At 45.0% G+C, this 10,000-nt stretch overlaps 1 non-coding gene across 1 annotated transcript; it reads left to right on the top strand.

The window, feature by feature from the left end:
- The first annotated feature begins 3,984 nt into the window (after positions 1-3,984).
- On the top strand, positions 3,985-4,103 carry LOC138361010 (5S ribosomal RNA). The gene has a single exon (XR_011226747.1). It is a non-coding gene; the product is annotated as a 5S ribosomal RNA (ribosomal RNA).
- The last annotated feature ends 5,897 nt before the right edge of the window (positions 4,104-10,000 follow it).

Below are 10,000 nucleotides of genomic sequence, written 5' to 3'. Positions count from 1 at the left end.
GCGAAAAGCGACGGCGTTTTGTTTGTAAGAGAACAGGTTGTACTACAAATGACTTGATTTATTGATATCACGTGTATGTATGACACCTAAATTAGTGTATTTGTTTATTTATTTATTTATTTATTTATTATATGTGTAGATGAAGGTTAATTCATATGACTGATGCTAGGAATGTCTGAAATCTCCTTAGAAGGATATTTTGGCCCTGAGAAGGGCCGAGTTTGGTGTATACTAGGGTGGTCGATTTAGCTTATGCACGCTCTCCACGGATACGGCGAGCAAGCTGAATGTCCTTTGGCATGATGGTGACACGCTTGGCGTGGATGGCACAGAGGTTAGTGTCCTCGAAGAGACCGACCAGGTAAGCCTCGGATGCCTCCTGTAAAGCCATGACGGCAGACGACTGGAAGCGAAGATCGGTCTTGAAGTCCTGGGCAATCTCGCGCACCAGACGCTGGAAGGGAAGTTTCCTGATGAGCAACTCGGTGCTCTTCTGGTAACGACGGATCTCACGCAGGGCGACCGTTCCGGGCCTGTAACGGTGAGGCTTCTTCACACCCCCTGTGGCAGGAGCAGACTTGCGTGCTGCCTTGGTGGCCAGCTGCTTACGAGGAGCCTTGCCTCCCGTGGACTTGCGAGCAGTCTGCTTGGTGCGAGCCATGGTGAACAACTGTGGTTTGTGATGGCCGGCGCCGAAAAATTTTTGCTTATATACGCCGTCTCGAGGCGCTTGCTCGAGCGCCATTGGCTGCTCGACTCGCCTACGTCACCCCGTTGCCCCTCCCCTCCTTCCTCTGGCTGCAGCCAACAGGCGGCTCACCTCAATCACTATTATCGCTGATTTTGCTCTATTTTTTGGATTTGTGCAAAAGTCATTTCACAGGGACGTGAAACAGACGAGTAGGCAACTGCAGTTTTGAAAGCGTTGTGAGAAAGCCGTGTCTATTCGACCACAAGCGTAAAGTAAGGGCAGGCAGGAGTTGCAATGCTACTAGTACGTCCGCTTGATGGGATATAGTCGGGAAATCGTGCGGGCATTCGTCAATTCGATTCACACAACTACAACACCATGACTGGACGCGGCAAGGGAGGCAAGGGACTCGGAAAGGGTGGCGCCAAGCGTCATCGTAAGGTGCTACGTGACAACATCCAGGGCATCACCAAGCCCGCTATTCGTCGCTTAGCTCGTCGTGGCGGCGTCAAGCGTATTTCGGGTCTCATCTACGAAGAGACCCGTGGCGTCCTGAAGGTGTTCCTCGAGAACGTCATCCGTGATGCTGTAACCTACACGGAACACGCCAAGAGGAAGACCGTCACTGCCATGGACGTGGTGTACGCTCTGAAGCGCCAGGGTCGTACCCTCTACGGATTCGGCGGATAAGAGCTTGGCTAATCCATCGATTCCACCCACCACCACCTCAAAACGGGACCTAATTAGGTCCCTATACTTTTTTACTGAAGGGCTTAATAGACGATAACATAAATTGTTTTGATATCAGCTAGCACATTGGGTCTTATGAAATCTATTTTTTATCCTCGCATGCTTAAAGGGACTCTGATTGGGGGGGGGGGGGGGGGAAGGTTTGTTACGTTATATACTAGCAGAGCAGGATCATTGGTGGGGGGGGGGGGGGGGGGGGGAGAGGGAGAGATCTTTCCCAACTCTTCCTTTTTACATGAGTGAGCTACCCGTTTTATTCATTTTATCCTTCTCAGAGCTGTTTTGATAGTATCCAAATGATGGTAAATGAAAAGGGAGGACACGAATATCTACCCAGAATTCAGGACTGGCAATCGATATGCATGTTTGAGTGAGAATCTTTTTCTCTCTCAACTTAGGTATACGTTTATGTCGTACCTAAAAGCGAGAACCACACTATTGGGACAAGTATGCAAGGCCCAATTTTCCTAACAAGCACAGTTAATTTTGTTATTTTCGAACATTTCTTTCCAAATTGGTTTATCCAATTAACAGTATTATATTAAGATCATGAATTGCTGGGTTAGGTTAGGTTAGCTTAGCTTAGGTTAGGTTAGGTTAGCTTAGCTTAGCTTGGGTTAGCTTAGGTTAGGTTAGGTTAGCTTAGCTTGGGTTAGCATAGGTTAGGTTAGGTTTGATTACATTTCTATGTTAGATTTAACTCAAATTCAAAACAATTGCCAGTCATTCGGCTTGTTAGTCAACTTGCCTCTAATAGGGGCAATTTGTCTAACAAGACTATTTAGTTTTGTGTGTATATATATATATATATATATATATATATATATATATATATATATATATATATATATATATATATATATATATATATATATATATATATTATTATTATTATAGCTTCAAGACTCTGAACCAATATAGAAGCATCAAGAGGAAGTGCTTGTGTTATGGGCCAATAGGCCTTCTGCAGTTACTTCCATTCTTATGTTTTTATTCCCATTGGTTCGTGTTTTATCTTGTGTAAATGTCAATCACCTTACCCAAAACTTTGGTACCATATCACCTCACCCATGTATATATATATATATATATATATATATATATATATATATATATATATATATGTATATTATATATATATATATAATATAGATGTATATTATATATATATTATATATATATATATATATATATATATATATATATATATAATATAGATGTATATTATATTATATATATATATATATATTATATATTATATATATATATATATATATATATATATATATATATATAATATACAGAGTAAATCTACCCCAAAAGTAATGATTTATTTGTCTACAAAACTAAACTCTTTTTTGGAATCATATGAGGCCCCTCCACTGAGGGGGGAGGCCTGGATGTTTATTGTCATGTGTATTCATGCTGCTTGCATGTCGTCGTTTATTTTGCCTTTGTTGTTTTTTTGACAGCTTTCTTTGCCTTGGGTGGTTTGGGAGATTTTGAAGCTCTCTTTATTTTGGGCTTTTTGTTCCCAACAACAAGCTGCTGCTGCTGCTGCTGCTTCTTTTTCAAGGCTGTAGGTGGTTTGTTGCTTGTGGCGGCTTTCTTGGGAGTTACCACGGCCTTCTTTGCTGCTGTAGATGGTTTCTTGGTTGTGGTGGCTTTCTTGGGAGTTAGAACGGCCCTCTTCTCTGCTACGGCCAGCTTGAATGATCCACTAGCTCCACTTCCCTTGGTCTGAACAAGAATGCCGTCAGCCACTGCTTTCTTGAGAAATCTTCGGATGTAAATGGCGATCTTGGCAGCCTCGACTTTGTTGTTGGCAACAACGTACTTCTTGATTGCTTGTAGAGACGAGCCCTTACGGTCTTTGAGTGCTGCGACCGCGGCTAGAACCATTTGACTAGTTTTCGGGTGAGCAACCTGGACGCGAGGTTTCCTGGTGGTGGCCACCACAGCAGCAGCAGCCGCAGCCTTCTTGGTAGGCTTTGCTTCTACCATGATGATGATGAACCAACCAAGGTGATGAGAGACGCTCAGACAGTCACGGGGGAATGATGCTGCCGCCGCTTGAGCCGAACCTATTTATGTGCCGGCACGGTACAGAAGCTGCAACCTGGCAACTCGTCCACCAATCACGACGGTTGGTTTTACGGCTCCGAAACCTGGATCCCATATCTTCTCTAAAATAGAAGCATTTGTTCATGTTCTTTGTAAAAGTATCATAAAGCAGGACAGATGAGACAAATATCATAAAAACTGAAGAGCAGATGAGCACACACATGTTTGTATTACAAAAGAAAATCCACAAATTCATTAGAAATTGGCAGGGCAGGCTGAGGAAGTAGGTAGATGTAAAATGTCTGTAAATGGCGAAAGAACATAAACCCAAGACTGAATAAACGATGTTAAATATCCATGCCAAGGAGACAAAAATATGTTAGGATACAATTACCATTAAGACACCACAAGCAGGTCCGTATCCTGCCGCGATGACTTAAAAGAGTTGGTTATTAGCCACAATGTGTAGGCAGTCTCATGCCAACGGCCATACCACGTTGAGAACACCGCTTCTCGTCCGATCAGCGAAGTTAAGCAACGTTGGGTTTGGTTAGTACTTGGATGGGTGACCGCCTGGGAACACCAAATGCTGTTGGCAATAATGTTTTTTGTTTTGTTTTGTTTTGTTTCGTTTGTTTTTGTTTGAATGGCTGGCTCCACGGGAAATTCACGGAGTTGTGTGGAATAAGGCCTGGTAAAATGAATTAATATGTATGTCATGTTTAAAACAAACTCGCTTAATATAGATATTGTGTGAGGCTTTATACAAAAACAAACAACCAAAACAAAACATGTTGTATATATATATATATATATAGCTTAATCCGGGTTTGAACTCGCAACTCCAAGAATACGCATCACTTATATACACTTTACCACTGGACCACTGCTGCAGGACACTAGCTTGATGCTGAGGTATCAATTTAATGACGTAAATGCCATTTCCACAAATAAATGATAATTAAAAAGTATTTGTATGTACAAATCTTTTCTGTTTAAAAGGCTACAATATCAGTTACTGATATAATTTGTGTTAATGTTTCTATACCCACAAGAAGGCATATTTTTGCTTATATGTAAAGGGTACGGAGAAGGAATCCACAGACCATCATTCCCCTCCCCTTCCCTCCCCCCCCCCCCCCACCCCCAACTCCCACCTACTACCACCACCACCACCACCACCACCAATCACCACCAATCACCACCAATCACCACCACCAATCACCACCACCACATCTAACCGAAAACCCCCTAACACATCAACCCTCCCCCCAATCAACAGGCGAAATAATAACCCTCAAATGCCTGCCTGCCTGCCTGCCTGCAAGCCAATACTAACGGTCTTCTCAGAAAGAAAATCTCTTTGTATCTGTATTACTTGATGAAATGTATGATTCTAATAATGAAAATAAATTTTGATGTCGGTTGTATGAGCATAATGACCAATATGCACATGATATGAATGAATTAAATAGTGTAGTTTTAAGTAATTAGGTTGTAGACACATTAAGCGGATATGATATTTGACGCGTCCAGAACTGGTGATTTTTGGTTTAGTTTTAAATGCACCACCACCACCACCACCACCACCACCATTGCTTCCCCAGAGCCTAATTAAGGACCGGTAAAAGGAGTCAATATGTATGTCATCTATAAAACCAAAGAATGAATAAAAAAACACACACAAACCTACATAATAGTATTAGGAAGATTGTATGGCAAAAAAAAAAAAGTATTATTCCCATTGGGTCGTTTGAACTCGCGACTTCCAAAACACCAGCCACACACCTTACAACCCAGCCACCATAGAGTTGGTATAATTGTGCAACTTTAGTTATAAAAGTAAAGTTTTCTCACATTGTATTGATAACTTAAAGGATTTTTTTTTTTTTTTGCATGTACAAATCTTATTGTCTGTTCTATGAAAAGGCTTGATGTAAATTATGTATTTTTTGAATGATTGAATTGTAGGCACATTAAGCGGATTCGATATTTGATATATCCAGAAAAGGCGATTTATGTTCAGTTTTAAAATGCATCACCGTTAACGCTAAAGGACTGGTAAAATGACTCGATGTTTGTCATTTTTAAAATAAACACTAAAACAAGGCCCTTAACATATATAATGTTTGAATATAAATTGAATGCATATAAATACAAAGTGGGAGTGGCTGGCTGGCTGGCTGGCTGGCTGGCTGGCTGGCTGGCTGGCTGGCTGGCTGGCTGGCTGGCTGGCTGGCTGGCTGGCTGGCTGGCTGCCTGGCTGCCTGCCTGCCTGCCTGCCTGCCTGCCTGCCTGCCTGCCTGCCTGCCTGCCTGCCTGGCTGCCTGCCTGCCTGCCCTGCCTGCCTGCCTGCCTGCCTGCCTGCCTGCCTGCCTGCCTGCCTGCCTGCCTGCCTGCTCTGGCTGCCTGGCTGCCTGGCTGCCTGCCTGCCTGCCTGCCTGCCTTGCCTTGCCTTGCCTTGCCTTGCCTTGCCTTGCCTTGCCTTGCCTTGCCTTGCCTTGCCCTGCCCTGCCTTGGCTGCAGCTGGCTGGCTGGCTGGCTGGCTGGCTGGCCGTAAATCAACTCTTAACAACACCACACCACACCACACCATCACTCATCACCCATCACCCACCACCGGCCCCAGTCTCCCAGCCTCTCTTATATACCCGAGCAGGCCCTTTAAATTATTTGAATTGTTGCACTTCGGCCAATGGCAGGCACGATCGCTGCTGCTCAAACATATTCTGGTTCACAAGTATTAATATATATATATATATATATATATATATTATATATATATATATATATATATATATATATATATATATATATATATATTCATGAAACACATTAAAACCTTGATCATTTATTCATTCATTACGTCTAGTGAAGAATTGCTTTTGTTCATTTGTATGATTAAAAATGGATAGAATATGAATTCCTCGCTTAAAGTAAAATATAAAATATATATTGGATTTATATGATTGGTTAATATTCCAAGTGATGCTGAATATCCCCTATAATTTTGTTTTGTTTGTTTGTTATGTACACATTCCAAATGAAATCAATATAAATGTTATTATTAATGTTTGAAAGTTGATTGTCTACTTGAATCTCTCTATTAAAGTGTGTGTGGCTCCGGATGGAGCCTGGTTATGGTATTTGTCGCGGTGGGTGGCAGAAGTGCTTACTTCTTCTCTGTCTTCTTTGGCAAAAGAACTGCCTGAATGTTTGGAAGAACACCTCCCTGTGCAATGGTTACGCCAGACAGAAGTTTGTTGAGTTCTTCGTCGTTGCGGATGGCCAACTGCAAGTGACGTGGGATGATACGGGTCTTCTTGTTGTCACGTGCGGCGTTACCGGCGAGCTCGAGAACTTCGGCAGCGAGGTATTCCATGACGGCTGCCAGGTAGACAGGAGCGCCAGCACCGACGCGTTCGGCGTAGTTGCCCTTACGCAGCAGACGGTGAATTCTGCCCACGGGGAACTGAAGTCCGGCCCTGCTGGAGCGAGACTTTGACTTGCCCTTCACTTTGCCTCCCTTGCCGCGTCCTGACATTGCTGCTGCTGTTGTGGGTTTGTGGTGTTTTAATGCCGGCCCGCAGATCGAGCTTCGTGTTATATACCCCGCTCAGGATCAAGGGAGTCCGCCACTGACCAATCAGCGCGCTCCGCCACGCGACCCGCTCTGAGCTGAGTCGCGAGCGGGATATAAAAGGAAAGCTCGACTCGCGCAAAAGTTCATTATTGTATCGCAACGCCAGCCAGCACGAGCATCATCATGCCACCCAAGGCATCTGGAAAGGCTGCCAAGAAGGCCGGAAAGGCCCAGAAGGCCATTGCCAAGGGCGATAAGAAAAAGAAGCGCAGGAGGAAGGAGAGCTACAGCATCTACATCTACAAAGTGCTGAAGCAGGTCCACCCCGACACTGGTATCTCTTCCAAAGCCATGTCGATCATGAACTCGTTCGTGAACGACATCTTCGAGCGCATCGCCGCCGAGGCTTCTCGCCTGGCCCACTACAACAAGCGTTCCACCATTACCAGTCGGGAGATCCAGACGGCTGTAAGGCTCCTGTTGCCCGGAGAACTGGCCAAGCACGCCGTCTCTGAGGGCACTAAGGCCGTCACCAAGTACACCTCCTCCAAGTAAACGGCTTACTTACTGCCCTGTGGTGGTGGCTTGGCCTCAAACCAACAAACTCGGCTCCATTGGAGCCACACTTTAATTTCTAAAGAGATTGTGAGTGTTAGACACCAATACTATTATAACAAAAACCTCTGTCACTGAAAGCAAATAGCTATAAAATGAGAATATTTATGAAACTGTCTGTGTGTGTTTCTCTCTCTCAGTCTCTGTCTGTCTGTCTGTCTGTCTGTCTGTCTGTCTGTCTGTCTGTCTGTCTGTCTTGTCTGTCTGTCTGTCTGTCTGTCTGTCTGTCTGTCTGTGTCTCTCTCTCTCTCTCTCTCTCTCTCTCTCTCTCTCTCTCTCTCTCTCTCTCTCTCTCTCTCTCTCTCTCTCTCTCTCTCTCTCTCTCTCTCAACACATATAAGCACTCGGTATCTTTTTTCTAGAGATTAGAGATTCATTGTTATGTTCCACATTAGGATTACTATGCAGGCCACCCTCTTAGGTTTGAAAATGTCAAGAAAACGGTTAATTTAAAATGTCATCTCCTAACTTAACAGATTAAGCCAGAGGACCGAAAACAGAATAAAACAGGACTGGACAGTATGTCACTTATACAAGCTGCTTTTATTTCTAGTACAGTATGACAATTTTTATTTTGGGGGGGTGGGGGGGGTGGGTGATCCTTGACAGTGCATAAGAGCGAAAAGCGACGGCGTTTTGTTTGTAAGAGAACAGGTTGTACTACAAATGACTTGATTTATTGATATCACGTGTATGTATGACACCTAAATTAGTGTATTTGTTTATTTATTTATTTATTTATTTATTATATGTGTAGATGAAGGTTAATTCATATGACTGATGCTAGGAATGTCTGAAATCTCCTTAGAAGGATATTTTGGCCCTGAGAAGGGCCGAGTTTGGTGTATACTAGGGTGGTCGATTTAGCTTATGCACGCTCTCCACGGATACGGCGAGCAAGCTGAATGTCCTTTGGCATGATGGTGACACGCTTGGCGTGGATGGCACAGAGGTTAGTGTCCTCGAAGAGACCGACCAGGTAAGCCTCGGATGCCTCCTGTAAAGCCATGACGGCAGACGACTGGAAGCGAAGATCGGTCTTGAAGTCCTGGGCAATCTCGCGCACCAGACGCTGGAAGGGAAGTTTCCTGATGAGCAACTCGGTGCTCTTCTGGTAACGACGGATCTCACGCAGGGCGACCGTTCCGGGCCTGTAACGGTGAGGCTTCTTCACACCCCCTGTGGCAGGAGCAGACTTGCGTGCTGCCTTGGTGGCCAGCTGCTTACGAGGAGCCTTGCCTCCCGTGGACTTGCGAGCAGTCTGCTTGGTGCGAGCCATGGTGAACAACTGTGGTTTGTGATGGCCGGCGCCGAAAAATTTTTGCTTATATACGCCGTCTCGAGGCGCTTGCTCGAGCGCCATTGGCTGCTCGACTCGCCTACGTCACCCCGTTGCCCCTCCCCTCCTTCCTCTGGCTGCAGCCAACAGGCGGCTCACCTCAATCACTATTATCGCTGATTTTGCTCTATTTTTTGGATTTGTGCAAAAGTCATTTCACAGGGACGTGAAACAGACGAGTAGGCAACTGCAGTTTTGAAAGCGTTGTGAGAAAGCCGTGTCTATTCGACCACAAGCGTAAAGTAAGGGCAGGCAGGAGTTGCAATGCTACTAGTACGTCCGCTTGATGGGATATAGTCGGGAAATCGTGCGGGCATTCGTCAATTCGATTCACACAACTACAACACCATGACTGGACGCGGCAAGGGAGGCAAGGGACTCGGAAAGGGTGGCGCCAAGCGTCATCGTAAGGTGCTACGTGACAACATCCAGGGCATCACCAAGCCCGCTATTCGTCGCTTAGCTCGTCGTGGCGGCGTCAAGCGTATTTCGGGTCTCATCTACGAAGAGACCCGTGGCGTCCTGAAGGTGTTCCTCGAGAACGTCATCCGTGATGCTGTAACCTACACGGAACACGCCAAGAGGAAGACCGTCACTGCCATGGACGTGGTGTACGCTCTGAAGCGCCAGGGTCGTACCCTCTACGGATTCGGCGGATAAGAGCTTGGCTAATCCATCGATTCCACCCACACCACCTCAAAACGGGACCTAATTAGGTCCCTATACTTTTTTACTGAAGGGCTTAATAGACGATAACATAAATTGTTTTGATATCAGCTAGCACATTGGGTCTTATGAAATCTATTTTTTATCCTCGCATGCTTAAAGGGACTCTGATTGGGGGGGGGGGGGGGGAAGGTTTGTTACGTTATATACTAGCAGAGCAGGATCATTGGTGGGGGGGGGGGGGGTGTGAGGGGGAGAGAGAGAGAGAGATCTTTCCCAACTCTTCCTTTTT

This window comes from Procambarus clarkii, unplaced genomic scaffold (genome assembly GCF_040958095.1).
Source record: "Procambarus clarkii isolate CNS0578487 unplaced genomic scaffold, FALCON_Pclarkii_2.0 HiC_scaffold_145, whole genome shotgun sequence".
Lineage (NCBI taxonomy): Eukaryota > Metazoa > Arthropoda > Malacostraca > Decapoda > Cambaridae > Procambarus > Procambarus clarkii.
Note: the sequence above shows the minus strand (reverse complement) of the source record. Positions and strands in the feature narration are given on the sequence as shown.